Here is a 17843-nt window from a genome sequence, read left to right on the forward strand (position 1 = left end):
GCATTTCGGTAGCGCTATAACATGATTACATTATCCACTACCTACAGTATGCACTTGTTCTCTTGACCTTGCCCTATACATTTTGCACTCCCATATATCTGTACCTACAGTACTGTAGTGCTGACGAGTATTCTAAAACAAATCTGGGGCAATCACCAACAAGACCCAGGTACATGCTGCAACATTTCAGTGACATTTCTGCAAACAGAGTAATGGCCCATCGGATTAACAGCGGGGGTCCCTGGCAGTCCCATTCAAACTGAATGGGACTGCCAGGGACCCCTGCTGTGTTAATCCGATGGGCCATTGGTCTCTGCAGAAATGTCACTGAAATGTTGCAGCATGTACCTGGATCTTGTTGGTGATAGCCCCAGATTTTCTAAGGCAAGTTTTAGAATACTCGTCGGCGCACCTGTATATCTGTCTCTCAAACCCACTAGTTTGTTTTTAAGCTCTTTGGGGTAGGTACTCCTAACCCCAATGTTTAGCTCATGTTTTCTTATTTATATTATTTAGCCTCCCTGTAATATGTCTTGTATAACATCTCTATAATGCACTATATGCAGATGCAGCGGCCATTATCCGACCATTTATCAGGTTGAATGACGCACTATAGTGCGTCCTGATCCAAGATGGTCCTCTGTAGAATAAATGGACCATCGGATTAACACAGTAAGTGTCCCTACTAGCCACTAAGGTAATGAAGCTGCTTACATTTTATTTTTATTCATAATGTGCGTGAGCACAGCTGAACTGCATTGATTTCAACCTCGGGACCCCCTGCTTCCTGAGATGCAGGCCCCGTTATGGGGTACTTGTGTCCCCGCCATGTTAAAATCCTTCGCGTCACGTGACCGGAGGCCTTTAACATTGCGGGAATCCCGGCACCCCATACCGGGGCTTATATCTCGGGAAGCAGGGGATCCCCCAGGCTGAAATCAACTTTGTTCAGCTCAGGAGACCCCCTGCTCACGCACACTATGAATAAAAATAAAATGTAAGCAGCTTCATTACCTTAGCAACTATCCTCTAAGGCAGGTGTGCGCAAACTATTAGCGCTGCGTCTCCCCTGCCTGCTCCCCCTGGTGCTCGCGCCCACCTACCTTGTTTTCCAGCGTCAAATGACGCAGTGGGGTCGTGACATCACACCGTGACCATGCGGCATCATATGATGCCGTGTTGCCATAGTGACGGGTCATGTGACCTTATGTCACATGGCCCCGTCGCGTTGCCATGGCGTTGTCACCACACTTCTGAATCCCGGTAAGTTGAGAGTTGCAGAGGCCTCACGCGATCGCCCGGCATTAAATTAAATGCCTTGGGGAAGAGCGCAGGGGGTGGTGATATTTTTTTTCTTTGGGGGTGGGGGTGTTTGATACTAGTGTGTGGGAGCAGGGGGTCTTCTGAGCTGAACAAAGTTGATTTCAGCCTCGGGGACCCCTACTTCCCGAGTTACAGGCCCCGTTATGGGTTGCCGGTATCCCTCTGCTTTGTTTAGATCCCACGGTCACGTGACCCCCAGGATTTTAGCATGGCGGGTATACACTGGCGACACACTTTATTCGAGCTCGGCTAGTCCCACGAATTCGGGTATACCCGGGTGTATTGAGGTTTGTGACTGTTTTCTGCCCGAGTGCATTGAGTTATTTTCCAGGCAGGGATTGAAGCATTTTATTCCCGCTGGCTGCAATACTGCACAGTATATATATATATATATATATACTGCATTACAATTCATGAATTTATGCCATCTGGTAGACACGCGAAGCATTGCAGCCTATTAAATCCTAATCATTATCATGTAACAGATCAGCCGCCCATCAGCCAGGCATGAACCCAGGCTGGGAAGGCAAATGCAACGGGGCTTGTCAGAGGTGAGGAGCGGCGCATTCCAGGTATCTGCCAGGTACATACCGGGTATTTGCTCGAATAAAGTGTGTCGCAGCAGTACCGGCTCCCCATAACGGGGCCTGTACCTCGGGAAGTAGGGGGTCCCCGGACCTGAAATCAATGCGGTTCTGCTCCGGAGACCTCCTGCTACAATACTGTAGTGTTAAAATTAAATAAAACCGCCGTTATTGCCTGTTAAAGGTGAGCAGTTAGAGTTACTGATTCAAGCTATTTCTTACAGCGCATCTCTTACAGACAGGTAGACCCCAGTATAACTCACACAGCAGGGACCCCCGCTGTGTTAATCCGATGGGCCATTAGTCTGCCGCTGCAAATGTTGAAAGAATTTCGGGGAGATCTCGGAAACCAATTCGAGAAATGGTCGGATAACGGCCACTGCATCTGTACATGATTGACATTATGAAACTAAAATACAAAATTAAAAGCACAATCCAAGCAATATTCTACATGTTTTTTTTTAATTAGTTCTGTAGTATTAGATCATTCTTACTATTTTTTCCAAAATTATTCAAATATTAATGCCATTTTTAATGAGTTTTATTATACTGATAATTCTTTGATTTTCTATCAAAGGTTTTATACACTTTCCCAGCAGTGTAAGATCTTTGTAACACTTTTCTGTTTCTGGTCATTTGTATGTATGTACACTGGCGTCACACTTTATTCTTACTTTTCCCGCACGGCAGGATGCGTGCGGGCAGCGTGGTGACGCGGCCTGTCGCGCGTCATTGTGACGTCACTGTCACGTGCGCGCCCGGCTTCCCCGACACCCCTGGAGTTTGAAGTGAGGTAAGCGGGGGTGCGAGAAAGCAGAGGGGCACAGCAGGAGCAGCCAGGGGGGTCGCGAAGGGGGACAAAAATGCGCGCGGAGTGGAGGGGGTGCACGGAGAAGATGCGGCGGCGCGCGGTCTAGACCCGGCGCCAGCCGGAGTAAATCCCGGCCTACCGCTGGCAAAAGTTAGAATAAAATGTGTCGCAGCAGTATGTATGTATGTTTTTATTTATATAGCACAGAAGGGAAGTGAGGAGGTCCCATGGAGACAAAACCGGAGCACAGCTTCCCAAATGAACGGGTAGATGCAGGACTAAAAAATATATATTTATTGGTTAAAAAACAAGTACATGGGTAGTCCTGGACAATAATTTGCAGAGACTTTTATCATTATTTTGTTGGTTTATTATATATCATTAATGTGTTTTTTTTATCATCTATAAAGTGGCTTGTTTGCCTTTTTCCCATATTTCTGCGCTTCCCATTTCTTTTTTTCTTTTTTCCTTCTATATCTCAGCAAGGACTTGGGTCCCTTGCATTGGAAGCTGCAAATTTAATTGGGTTTTTGGCATTACATACCGTTTTGTATAATTTATTTGTATCATAGTTAGAGCCAGACCCTTGATGCTCCTGAATGGTTCATATCACATCACTATTTATTGTTTTTAAAGTGTTTATATATTTAAGGTTCAATTCATCCACCATTTATTTCTATTTTTAGTTAGTTGAGTGTTTCACGGACCAATTGATAGGCCCACGTATTTTTTTCTTTTCTCTTTGTACACATGGGTAGTCCTGGCAGGTACTCGCGTTTCACGCACAGGGCGCTTTGTCAAAGAGTAATCTGCCAGGATAGAGAGGAACACTTATAATGGGTAACCCACAGCTGTTATAAATCAATTGCAAATTTGAATGAATGAGTACACCCACAAAGCGTTACGTAAGCTCCAATGGCAGCCGCAGCTGTCAGTGAAGCTAATCTGTGATGTAACATGTGTAGAAACTAACAACATTATAAAACAAACAGACAATCATGGTTAAAAACAAAACACAAAGCAAATGAAAAAAACATACCACATAAAACTAAGTAAAAAAACTAGCATATGCAAGAAAAAACCAATGTCATAATAAATATTATGAATTATAAATAACTATTCAAATTCATAATACCATAATAATGGAACAACAATAATAGATATAGAGAAAGAACAAAGGAAGAAAACTTCATATGAATACCAACTTGAGAACATGAGGAAAGATAATGGGTTGAAGATGGGGAAGGAAAGAAAGGGGGGGAGGGGGGAGAGGAAGGGGGTTAGGGGGGGGAAGGGGAAAGGGAAGTGTAACGTACGTGCTTGCCACAAACTGGTACCTGACCGCGGGGCTGAGGTAGGGATGCATAAACACCGACCTTAAGCCCCGGAGTCAGGTCCGGAGTGCGGATTCCATAATCAGACATAGCCAGGTCAGGATTGGATAAAGTAGGGTTAACGTTATCCAGGCAGGGTTCAAGGCAGGAGGTACAGGAGCGGTGGTCGAGGAAACAAGCCGAGGTCATCAACAGGAAATCTTGGGTGAAGGTACTTCAGCACAGGAGGCTAGAACCTTGAGAGAAGCCACTGCAGCGGAGATGCTTCAGCGGAGGTGCTGCAGTGCATCAGGAAAAGGCCAGGAGTACATTCCACTTGGAGGAAGCAGGAACCAGAGGTGCAGACACGCCACAGGAAACGCTCGGGAAACCAGCGTAGCTGCTACAGCGCGGAGAAGGCGAAGTCTGCCAGGAACAAGGAAAGCAGTGCCGGGGCTGCTATGCAAGAAGGCCTTGGGATGCCAGGGACTGGAAACAGGATACAAGGCACAAGGAGCCCAGCAGGCGAAACACGGAGTCTGTGACATGCACAGTTACTTGCAACTTAGATTGCAAAGTCTATGTCCAGCCACTTCCTGAAGGTGGGGCAGGCACTAAATAGCACAGGAGGCAATCAGGCCAGAGCTGCACAGGAGGCAGCAGGAGGCAGGTGATTGCAGAAGCAGGGAATAGATTGTCTGGAACCTGCAAAGCTCCGGATGGAAGGGCTCCAGCCAAAGCCAGGAGTGGATTCCTGACATTACCCACCCTTCACGAGAGGCCTCCGGACGAGCAGTGATAGGATCCCACAGAGGTCTGGGCGACATTGAATTATTTCTGAACCCTCTGGGTATATTTGTAGAACTGCGCCGAGGGCGTTTGTCAATGACCGCTTTTTTCAAATGGAAAAGCAGTGGCACTGCAATCAGTTCGGTTCAGCACCCCTAGGTAGGTGAGGTTTAGAGAACATCAGGTCTGATGTCTGGGCATCTACATAGAACGCAGTAGGCACGAAGGAAAAAGCAGAGAGAAGCATGCCCGTGTCCAGAGTGAGAGCACAAGAGCAGGGACGGGCACCTCAGGCAAGGCAAGGAAGTCCAATAGGAGCATTGCAGTCTTTAATAATGACAACGTGAAATCCAGAGAGAACACATGAGGTAGTACAGAAAGTTCCATGAGGGATAATCCTAAATTTGCAGTAGCAGTCATGCAGTCAGAAACGGGTACCTCATATACTGTGGAGGAGTCACTGGGAAACAGTATTGCCTGAAGAGTGGGAATCCCAGATTCAGAGGTAACATGAGGTACTGTGGGGGGGATAGGGATGGAAGGATGATGCTTTACTGTGAGAATCTTAGGATCATCCATGGTTATAACAGGACGTGCAGGAGAGTCAGTGATGTGTCTGTTTGTTCCAGAAATGCATGGCTGAGTGACAGCAGCGGCTACCCTAGACAGAGCACGGGGAATCGAAAAAGGTACACCGGTCACTGAAGTGAGTCCTTGAAAAGCAGCAAGTGCCAAACTAGGTATTTTAATTGAGTCAGAAGGCATTGCGCTAGTCTCTGAAGTGGATATCTGTGAAACAGCAAGGGGCAGAGTAGATGCGTCAGTAGAATCAGAGGAAGTTGCGCTTGTCTCTGAAGGGAAAAATTGGGGAACAACAATAGGCATAACAGAACCTGGGGGTATCCTCATGGCAGGAACCTTAGAAACAGGGCTAGGTGTATTTAACCCTGCGGGTACATCAGGAAAAACACCTCTTACAGCAGGAGTTTTTATGAAGGGTAAATCACATGCTACAGGAGAGGCAGAGGGAGGAAAACATGTTTTTTCATCAGGAGCTTTGGAACTTTCACAAATTAACTCAGGAATTGCTGGAAAATGTGAGATGCAGTAACGGAACTGAGAATTTGCAAAGGAATCAGAGACAGAAAGGCTGATCTCTGAAGTGGTAGATTGAGAAACAGCAAAAGGAGAGGCAAATGCTGTGGGGGGTTCAAAAGATACAGGCTTGGAGTCAAAGGTAGAAATCTTACATGTCTGAGGGGCAGCAATGATTACACTTGCTCCTGTAAAGGGTTTAGAGAAAAGTGCACTGGTCTCTGAAATGGGCATGTGAGAGTTACTGCTAGGTACTGCAACATGATTACAAAACTTTGACAAAGATAACATTGAACAAGAAACTGGAGCTTTAGATGCAATGGCAGAAAACTCAGACCTAGAGAAGGTACTGTTTAAAGCATGAGTTTTAACATTAGTGATTGACATATCACATACTACAGGGGAATAAGAGAAAGGGAAGGCTGCTATTACATCAGGGGTTTTAACAGGGGTACAGGTTAACACAGGAGGTGCTGGAGAATCATTAGATGCAATAACAGGAATTTGTCACTGTTGCAGGGTACATGCAACTACACACGTGGGTTTCTTGACCAGGCTTATTTATTTAGCCTTAAAAGATATACAGCACACAAAACAAAAATAGTTTTTCATCAGCAAACAAAAGGAAAAAATGGCTTTTCATCAGCAAATAAAAGAAAAAATGGCTTTTTCTTCAGCAGACCAAACAAAACAGTTTCTCTTTAGCAGACAGTCTAAAAATAAGGCAGCTACCCTTTTCTATGCCGGGGACAGACAGTTCATAACTCATCTACTTTGCTCACAGACCTTGTATCAGTAATCTCTTCAGTAGCTTACTCCTCTCTCCTCAACAGCCAGCACCATGTGTCTACAGCCTGGGTTTTTAACACACCTTGATTAGGCAGCTGGGATCCAACTAATTGTCCTGAGGTTCCCAGCTGAAGTTAACCTAGTCAGTGCTGCACTGCAGACTAGACATAGGTTTTCCAGGCATATAGCTGGTGGCTTTTATTTACCCTGTCACATTCCTCCCCTGTTAGTGTGTGGCTGGGGCTACGCACGGCTGAAGCCCGATCATCCACCCCTTCTCTAGAAAAGAAATCAGCATTTGCGTTCTCTTTTCACGGCCTGTGCTGAATCTCAAATGAGAAGGGTTGGAGGGCCATATACCACCTAGTTAACCTAGCAGTGGAATCCTTCATACTATTTAACCACTTCAGTGGAGCATGATCCTTCACCAAAGTAAAATGGACTCCTGCCAGGTAATGCCTCAAAGCCTCGAATGCCCACTTTACTGCGAGGCACTCTTTCTCAATCACTGAGTAGTTTTTTTCCCTTGGGAACAATTTCCTACTCAGGAAAAGAATAGGATGTTCAACTCCCTCAAACTGTTGTGACAACACTGCTCCTAGCCCTATCTCTGATGCATCTGTTTGCACTATAAAAGGGCTGTTGAAGTCTGGGCTTCTAAGGATGGGACCCTCTGATAGACACTTTTTTATGTCCTCAAAGGCTCTCTGACAATCCCTTGACCATACCACTTGTGTAGGGGCACACTTTTTTGTGAGGTCCGTTAAATGGGCTGCCACTTCCGAATAGTTGGGGATGAACCGCCGGTAGTACCCTGCTAAACCCAGCAGAGAGCGTACCCTTTTGTTTGGGGGGTCGGAACTTCTTTCTGGGCAACTACCTTGTTGGCTAGTGGCCTTACTTTTTCACCTCCCACTGCATACCCTAAGTATCTAGTTTCCGCCTTACCCAGGGCACATTTCTTAGGGTTGGCTGTGAGCCCTGCCTCTCTTAGAGATTTGAGGACCGCTTTCAGCCTATTTAGATGGGGCCGCCAGTGTTTACTATAAATGACAATGTCATCTAGGTAGGCTGCGGCATAATTCCTATGGGGCCTCAGTATTTTATCCATGAGTCTCTGAAATGTGGCTGGGGCTCCATGCAGTTCAAATGGCATTGTCACAAACTGGTATAAACCCATGGGAGTGGCAAAGGCTGTTTTGCATTTGGACTTTTCCTCTAAGGGTATTTGCCAGTATCCTTTTGTCAAGTCCAGCGTGGATATATATTCCGCGTTACCAAAGGCATCAATTAATTCGTCCACCCTTGGCATCGGATATGCGGCAAACTTGGATACCGCATTGACCTTTCGGAGGTCGACACAAAATCTTACCTTCCCATTGGGTTTAGGGACCATAATTAGTGGACTACACCACTCACTGCATGATTCCTCAATCACTCTTGTATCTCCTTCTCTACCAGAGCCCTACGACTTTCAGGCAACCGATAAGGACGGGAACGTACTTTTACCCCAGGTGCTGTCTCAATTGCATGGGAAATTAAGTTAGTTTGTCCTGGTAAGTCAGAAAAAACATCATGAAATTGTGTAATTATTGCTAACAAGTCCCCTTTTTGTTCAGAGGACAACTGTTTACCCATTGGGATTTTATCGTCACTCACGATGTTCTCCCGTGGAGGCTGAGGACCCAAGTCCGTTTCCTCCTCCACCGGGTGGATGAATAGAGACCGCTGCATCTTCCAGGGTTTCAGCAAGTTCACATGGTAAATTTGTTTACCCTTCCTGGACCCTGGTTGAGCGATCTCGTAATTCACATCACCCGTACGGCGGAGTACTTCGAATGGGCCCTGCCATTTGGCCAGGAGTTTACTCTCGCAACTGGGTAACAATAACATCACCTGGTCTCCTGGGTGAAACACTCTCATGCGAGCATTCTGATTGTAATGTCTCTCCTGACTGTCCTGGGCTGATCTAAGATTCTCCCTGGCAAAATGGCCGACCACATCTAGGCGCTTCCTAAGGTCTAGTACAAATTGCAGGGTATTCTTAGAAGGGAATTCTGAGAACAGTTCCAACAACTTGTTGGCTACTTGTTTCGCCGTTGCTGTTCTCAGGGGGAACGCCTCAGGATATCTTGTTGCATAATCAACTATTACAAGGATAAACCTGTGTCCTTTCGCAGAAGGTTCTAGATGTCCTACCAAGTCTACCCCAATCCTCTCAAAGGGAACTGACACCAAGGGTAGAGGAACCAAAGGGGCTAGTTTTTTTCCTTTTGGACTAGTTAGCTGGCACTCTGGACATGCCGTACATAGCTTAGCAATATCACTATGCATCCCTGGCCTATAGAATCGGGATGAAATACGGTCCAATGTTTTATCCTGCCCAGGTGACCACCCCAAGGGACAGTATGGGCTAGTGTGAACACAGATTTAACAAACGCCTTGGGAACCAATATCTGTCTGGTGACCTCCCCTGTTTGTGTCTGCCTATTCACCCTATATAGGATATCATTTGATAGTTTAATATGGGGGAACACTATCACCCCCTGTGCATCTACAATCTGCTCATCAATTTTCACCACCTTGTCATACTGTCTAGCAAGGACTGGGTCTTCCCTTTGCTTCTGGCGAAAGTCAGGGAGGTACAGGTCTGGTAAATCTCCAAAGCCCATATCCCCCTCCCTCTGGCCATCCCCAGCCATTACTTGTGACCTCTGACTACTAGAATGGTAACCTTGAGACCCAGATTTCTGCAACCAGTCCTGTTTGTCCGAGCGTCTTTGCTTCCGAGTCTTTTGAACCCGGTGTCTACTGGGAAAAAGGTCTGCCGAGAAGGGGAACAGTTTTCCAGGGATCTCCTGAGACCTAGAAGGTGGCTCCTCGTGAAAGACTGGGCCATTAGGTCCGAAAAGAAAGGCCAGTACTGACCGAGCACAACGGGGGCAGGGAGCCAAGGAGCGACTCCTACTTCGAGGTAAGCCTCCTGACCTTTTACCTGTAGCCGTATTTTGGCCATCGGATAGCGTTTTACATCGCCGTGTATACATTCTTTGCTCCATGGGGAGTCAAAAGAACACACGTTAGGCGGTAACAGTTCCTGGAGGACCAGAGTTTTCCCAGAGCCCGAATCTACAAGGGCCTGGATGGTTTTTCCCCCAATCAGGGCTGGAAGTAGCCAGGGCTTGTAATTTTCTCCAGTAAAGGCCGATGCGACGGTTCTGCTGAATGAACAATCCATCTGTGGACAGTCAACATGCCGGTGGCCTTGTTCTCCGCAGGCGGAACATGGAGAGGGTTCCCTCGCAGGAGGGGGCTGTGGATAGCGCTCCGCTGGACCGGTTACTGGAGACTAGGCATCTGGTGGGTCCTGTGGGCGACGTCCTCGGAAGTTCCTCTCATATTGCGACGAGCCGACATCCGGAAGGAAATGAGGGTCTCGGCGGGGACCAGCATTTGGACTCCGTCCTTGCTGGAACGACTGCTCCTTCCATTGGAGTTGCCGGTTGCATATGGACGGGCCGTAGGTTCCCCATTGATCTGACCTCCCTCTTTGGGCGTCCGCAAGTGCCGGTGGAGTCGGGTCCAGGACACTCGCCTACTGCTCAGCCCCAAGGAAGTTCTCCACGAGTCAGACCGCCAAAGCTAGGGTTTCAGCAGCGTGGCGTTTTACCCACGAGCGTGCGGAAGGGGGTATTATTTGTAGAAATTGTTCCAAAACCACCTGCTCCAGAATTGCCTCTTTAGTGCACTCCTCGTGTTGTATCCAGCGCGTACACAAGTCCAATAATCGCTGAGCGAGGAACCGGGGTCTCATCTTAGCGGTGTACTTCATGTTCCGGAACTGCTGCCGGTAGGTCTCTGGGGTCAGACCTAAGCGATCCAATATGGCAGCTTTTACTTGTCGGTAGTCCATTGCCTGATCTGCTGGGAGACCCTGATATGAGGCCTGGGCTTCTCCTATGAGGAGCGGGGCCAAAGCAGTTGCCCAGCGATCTGTAGCCCAGCCCTGAGCTTCGGCAACTCTTTCAAATGTCAGTAAAAAAGCCTCTGGATCCTCGTTCGGCGCCATTTTCCTCAGGAGTATCGGGGGTCTGTTTGCAAGTTCTGGACTGGCAGACCCTTGGAAATGGGTCAGCAGCTTGGCAATCCGCTCATCTTCCGCTGCCTGTAGTCTTTCATCTCTCTCCACTTGCAGCCGGGCCTGCTCCTGCATTAACTGTCCCTGCTGACTGGTCTGCTCGCACAGAAACTCTTTAAACATTTCTTCCATTCTTGTGTGTGTGTGTGTGTGTGTGGCCCTTTAACTGCAGGAGCCTTTTGAAAAAATCCCACTTCTGACACCATATGTTGCAGGGTACTGCACCGACACACTTTATTCGAGCAAATACCCAGTATGTACCTGGCAGATACCTGGAATGCGCCACTCCTCACCTCTGACAAGCCCCGTTGCATTTGCCTTCCCAGCCTGGGTTCATGCCTGGCTGATGGGCGGCTGATCTGTTAAATGATAATGATTAGGATTTAATAGGCTGCAATGCTTCGCGTGTCTACCAGATGGCATAAATTCATGAATTGTAATGCAGTATATATATATATACTGTGCAGTATTGCAGCCAGCGGGAATAAAATGCTTCAATCCCTGCTTGGAAAATAACTCAATGCACTCGGGCAGAAAACAGTCACAAACCTCAATACACCCGGGTATACCCGAATTCGTGGTACTAGCCAAGCTCGAATAAAGTGTGTCGCCAGTGTACATGCAACTACACACGCAGGTTTCTTGACAAGGCTTTTTTATTTAGCCTTAAAAGATATGCAGCACACAAAACAAAAATAGCTTTTCATCAGCAAACAAAAGAAAAAATGGCTTTTTCTTCAACAGACCAAACAAAACAGTTTCTCTTTAGCAGACAGTCTAAAAATAAGGCAGCTACCCTTTTCTATGCAGGGGACAGACAGTTCATAATTCATCTACTTTGCTCACAGACCTTGTATCAGTAATCTCTTCAGTAGCTTACTCCTCTCTCCTCAACAGCCAGCACCATGTGTCTACAGCCTGGGTTTTTAACACACCTTGGTTAGGCAGCTGGGATCCAACTAATTGTCCTGAGGTTCCCAGCTGAAGTTAACCTAGTCAGTGCTGCACTGCAGACTAGACATAGGTTTTCCAGGCATATAGCTGGTGGCTTTTATTTACCCTGTCACAGGCACTTTGCAGGGAAAGGAGAAAAAGGAAACTTTGACTTGGAAACCTGATCTGTCAATGCAGGAAAGGAAGGCTCTAAGGAAAGAGATTTAGAGACACAGGCAGGGATTTCAACTTTCTGAGAAATTGGAGGGGTAACACTAGGTGCTGCAAAGGTTTTAGAGACAGGAATGCTGGTCTCTGGAGTGGGAACTTTAGTTAGGGCAGAGCGGTGAAAGCAGTAAATCCCAACAGGCTCGGTAGCTTCAGCAATATACAGCAGCGGCAGCTTTTATTCGAGTAAAAGCCACCGGCTGCATGCGTCTGGAAAGCGGGTAGCCGCGGCGCGTGGCGGCGCACTGTGATGTCACAGTCACATGCGCGCCCGGCTTCCCCAGGCTTCCCCGACACCCCTGGAGATCAAATTAAGGTAAGCGGGGGTGCGGGGAAGCAGAGGGGCAGAGCAGGAGCCGGGTTCGGGGTCGGGAAGGTGGGGTAAATTGCGCACGAAGTGGAGGGGGGGGTGCGTGGGGGAAACGCGGCGGCGCGCGGTTATTACTGACGGCAGCTGGGGTAGATCCCGGCATGCCGCCGGCATTTAGTGCAATAAAAGATGTCGCTACTGTAGTAATTTGCAATGGGAGTTTCGCAGAGCTGACTTGCAGGGGTTAAATCAGGCACAGCATTAGAGTCAGAGGAAAGGGAACTTGAGTTTGAAACTGGTGACTTGAAAAATTCCTCCTTAGACTTCTGAAATGCAACATCAGCTTGGGAATCCCAAGAAAATCGGGGTACCCCAAGTAGTCCTGTAGCTGGACGTGAAGTGCAGAGGGGCTGTCTCATAGCAGAGAGAGAGTCCAGGGACTGATCATTATTTTTCATGAGCTGGTCCAAGGTTAGGGAGAATCTTTCAGACTGGGCCAGCATTCCAGACAGGGTCAGGCTTTTAGACCGGGCCAGGTTTTAGACAGGGACCAGTTCTCAGAAAGGGGAAGTTTTTCAGACTGGAACAGGCTTTCAGACAGGGACCGGCTTTCAGACAGGGAGGTTAAATCAGGGCTAGGGACCGTGGCAGCTTCTTCCTTAGGCTTAAGAGGAACAAAATCAGCTTGGTAATTTCCATGAGAAGGAGGCAACCCTAAGGGTTTAGCAACAGGACTGGTTGCGCAGGGAAGCAGTCCCATAACAGCGTCACAGGCAAGGATAGGATCCTGCTCTCTTATGTGCTGGTCCAAAGATAGGGATAATTCATGAAACATATTTTGAGTCTGCACCAGTTTCACAGGATTCACGTTCTCCCAGGTCACAGGGGAGCCAGGGGCAGGAACATAGGAAATCATAGTCTGTTTTAACTCTCTAAGGCGCTGGGCCTTAATCAGGAGTTCTTTACGGAGCTGTTTCTCAGACGGGGTTAGGCCAATAAACAGGGACTGGGTTTCAGGCGGAGGCAGTCTCTCAAATATATACCGATTTTTAGACAAGGGCTGGTTTACAGACTGGGACCGGGTTTCAGAGGGGAACCGGCTTAACCCCACCTCAGCGGGGTCCGAGTTTGTGGGGCTGGACATACTGTAACATACGTGCTTGCCACAAACTGGTACCGGACCGCGGGGCTGAGGTGGGGATGCATAAACACCGACCTTAAGCCACGGAGTCAGGTCCGGAGTGCGGATTCCATAATCAGACATAGCCAGATCAGGATTGGAGAAGGTACGGTTAACGTTATCCAGGCAGGGGTCAAGGCAGGCGGTACAGGAGCAGTGGTCGAGGAAACAAGCCGAGGTCATCAACAGGAAATCTTGGGTGAAGGTACTTCAGCACAGGAGGCTAGAACCTTGAGAGAAGCCACTGCAGCGGCGGTGCTGCTGTGCATCAGGAAAAGGCCAGGAGTACACTCCACTTGGAGGAAGCAGGAACCAGAGGTGCAGACACGCCACAGGAAACGCTGGGGAAACCAGCGTAGCCGCTACAGCACGGCGAAGGCGAAGTCTGCCAGGAACAAGGTAAAAAAATGCTGTATGGTGCTCTAGAACATTGGAACAAGGAAAGCAGTGCCGGGGCTGCTATGCAAGAAGTCCTTGGGATGCCGGGGACTGGAAGCAGGATACAAGGCACAAGGAGCCCAGCAGGCCAAACACGGAGTCTGTGACATGCACAGTTACAGTAGAGGCAACGCTTATTCTAACATTTGCCTTAAATTAGCCGGGTTACATTCAGGGTATGTGCTGGGTATGTTCTGGGCTAGTTTGAGGCACGTTTAAGGCATTTCTGCATTGACTAACGACCCGTAGGATTAACACAGCAGGGATCCCTGGCATTCCAATTCAGTTTGAATGGGACTGCCAGGGACCCCCGCTGTTAATCTGATAGGCCATTAATCAATGCAAAAATGCTGGGGCTAGTTTAAGGAAATGTATTCAGAATGTACCTGGGTGTACCTGGGTCTTTTGGGGAATTGCCACTGGTTTTTGTTAGAATAATCGCTGCCTCTACTGTACTTGCAACTTGGATTGCAAAGTGTATGTCCAGCCACTTCCTGAAAGCGGGGCAGGCACTAAATAGCACAGGTGGCCAATCAGGCCAGAGCTGCACAGGAGGCAGCAGGAGGCAGGTGATTGCAGAATCAGGGAATAGATTGTCTGGAACCTGTAAAGCTCCGGATGGAAGGGCTCCAGCCAAAGCCAGGAGTGGATTCCTGACAGGAAGGAGAGGAGAAGGAAAGCTTGAGAATATAATATATGAATGATCATTTTAATCGATCAAAAATGTTTGAGTTTCCATTCAACGTTCATCCCTTTTGGATGAAGAGTATGTAGGGTGAATACCCAGAACATCTCTCTTTTATTGAGAATATTTTCTCTATTGCCTCGTCTTTTTGGCATAGGGATATGTTCTATGCCATACAATCTAAAGTTCTCAATACCTCTAGGTACTGGATGCTCAGAATCACCATTCCTAATCAATCTGGTATGTTCAGCTATCCTTGTTTATCTATCCTATGTTTTCATTGAGCACCGATAACGTTTAGGGCTTACCTCAGCCCTGGATACAAACTTTTAGCACAGAAGGAAAGCTGACCACATCAAAAGAAATGCAATCATTTATAAAAAGTTAATTTAATTGACTGATGACAACCATCCGACGTTTCGGTGTACAAACACCTACTTCACGTCGGATGGTTTGTGACTGTAATCAGTCAATTAAATTAACTTTTTTTATAAATTATTGCATTTCTTTTGGTGTGCTCAGCTTCCCTTCTGTTCTACATGCAGTTACCCTGACTAGGTTTTTTTCTGCTTGCAGCACCCACCACTATTCCTGTTTGTTGCTCTTGTTCCCATAGAGTTGGGGCATCCCAAGTTGCATTTATCTTGACTCTTGTGTGTTTAGCCTTTTTTTATATAGCACCATTAATGTATTTAGTGGTTCACATCAGTAATATACGTGACAATCATATAAATAATAACTAATATAAATAACACAAAGGGGAGAAGTGCTTCAGACATAAAAGTAACATTTAGGAAAAGGAGTCCCTGCTCTGAAGAGCTTACAATTTAATTTGTTGGTAGGAAGAACGTACAGAGACAGTAGGAGGCTGTTCTGGTAAGTGCGTCTGCAAGGGGCCAGGGTTAATGTATGAGGTGTTAATTATCAGCCATGGAGCTACTCATATGCTTCCATAAGCGAGTGTGTTTTAAGGTGGGTCTTTAAGGTGGATAGAGAGGGTGCTAGTCAGATATTGAGGGGAAGGGCATTCCAGAGGTGTGGGGCAGTCAGTGAGAAGGGTTTAAGGTGAGAGAGGGCTTTAGATACAAAAGGGGTAGAGAGAGAAGACATCCTTGAGTAGAGTCGGGATGGTGTATAGCGAGAAATTAGGGCTGGGATGTAAGGAGGAGCAGAAGAGTGTAAAGCTTTAAAAGTGAGGAGGAAAATTGAGTGTGTGATACAGGATTTGATAGGAAGCCAGGAAAGCGATCTCAGCAGGGGAGACGCTGAGACAGATTTCGGAAAGTGTAGAGTGATTCTGGAAGCAGCATTTAGGATAGATTGTTGGGGAGACGGGTGAGAGGCAGAAAGTTCAGACAGCAGGATGTTATAGTAGTCTAGATGGAACAGAGTGAGGGTCTGTGTCACAGTTATTGCAGTCGAGCAACAGAGGAAAGGGCGTATCTTGGTAATATTGTGGAGGAAAAAATGACAGTTGTCAATATTCCCAGCAGTTTGAGCTGCAAACTGTAACAATAGATATTGTTACATAAATAATGTAAGAATACATTGTGGCTGTGGAGTTATAGTGGCTGAAAGATTGATTTGAAACTAAAAGGCAGCCATTTAGTGAACCGTGGGAAGCAGGATTTTGCTGATCGATCACAAGAGAAATAATCGATTGTCAGCTAAAGTTTCTTTGTCGAACATTTACCACCCATGAAGGTGTTTATATATTATCTTACCACTGGAAATACCCACTAATTTTTTTCTTTTTCTTTAGGGATGAATTTGAGGGCTGGTTTTGAAATCGGAAACTGAAAGAAATTCAGAAGGAAGATTTTCGAAGATTGTTAGAGCACACAACACATCCACCTACCGCTCTGTGGTCCCTACTATATACTGTACCATTTTGTAGTGTAACCATCCGTCGAAGTTCAACTGTGCCATGAGGAGTAGCCTCATTAGTGTCTAACTACACACTTCCCTTAGGAAGGCTTTTCGTATGATGGCACTGTACATTTGTTTCTAATCATACACTAATTACATTGTTACTATGATAATCCATTAACTGCCTCTACCTGGCTGTGCATGCAGTGGCTGAAAAGGGACAAAGATACCCTTACCAACAGTTTATTAAATGTTGCACACATTTGAATAAATCAGGAAGAAAAAAAATATAGTCGATCTAATTTTTTTTTGTATATATTTATTTACAAGGCAAAATTCTGTTTTCTTTCACCATTTATCACACAAGGATACCACATTAAAAATTCTGTGATATGACGATACTTGAAGAGTAATTTTAAAATATGTTGTGATTTGAATGGAATCCATACTCCTAACTTTATAATGCAGCTTGAATTCTCACTCTGTGCTGTATGCCTACTGCTTATATGATCTTCGTCTAGTGAATTTTGCATCCAAACCAGAACCTGTGTTTTCCTGTTACTAAGCTGTTGTTGCTTACTGTGAGAGCAGTGTAATATTGCTTCTTTTTATCCTTCGTGTAAAACTAAACTAATGTAAAACTAATCTAATTGTGCTGTAATGCTTCATTTTTGTCAGGTTTTTATTTTTCCCCTCTCTCCTTTGTGCAGCAACCAAATAATATGTTCAGGTCAATGTGAAAATAAGTTATAGGTAAGAACAAAAGGTGGAAACGTACAAACCTTTTTGAAGATAAATATATATATTTTTTTTTTATAATGTCCATCTAGCATGCTGAGAAAAAAAATGCTTTGATATTGTGAGCATTTGTGATATTCATATTAATAAACTGAACTACGAAAAAAGTGCTGACTTTGCAGTTGTTGATTGATAACACTTTCCAATCATGCTTCTTAAGCATTTAGATCCATTCACTTTTCTTTACTAATGTAAACAATAAGTGTCAGACAAAAAATCCAAAATAATTGAGTTTTCATTGTAGAAGTGCATTAACATTTACAGTGCACGTCTGCACCTCGGGCGTTTACATTTGGCTGGTGCCCCGAATGCCAGAAACAAAAGTGGATTATGGATGGAAGCTGTGTCAGAGAGACAGCCCAATGTGCCCCTAGAAAATGGTACTTCATAAGGGCACTGTAAATTTCAGCTAATGTTTAATTAGGAGAGGTTTTTTTTTTTTGTTCTGTTATTTGTGTTGACGAAATGCACATCTTCTAAAAGTGGCACCACTCAAAATTATGATTGGTCACATACTCTACAGGAGGTATAAAGAGAGCATGCATCTTATATACACTCCT

General features: G+C 46.1%; 1 protein-coding gene across 1 annotated transcript in view; it reads left to right on the plus strand.

Moving 5' to 3' along the window:
* TSPAN7 (tetraspanin 7) overlaps positions 1–17384 on the plus strand; it is a 494015-nt gene extending 476631 nt beyond the window's left edge. Inside the window, exon 8 of the mRNA XM_075589681.1 lies at positions 16379–17384. The gene's annotated coding sequence lies outside the window, so the exon portion shown is untranslated. The remainder of the gene's footprint in view (positions 1–16378) is intronic.
* The last annotated feature ends 459 nt before the right edge of the window (positions 17385–17843 follow it).

Source organism: Ascaphus truei, chromosome 3, assembly GCF_040206685.1.
Source record: "Ascaphus truei isolate aAscTru1 chromosome 3, aAscTru1.hap1, whole genome shotgun sequence".
NCBI classification, from domain to species: Eukaryota; Metazoa; Chordata; class Amphibia; order Anura; family Ascaphidae; genus Ascaphus; species Ascaphus truei.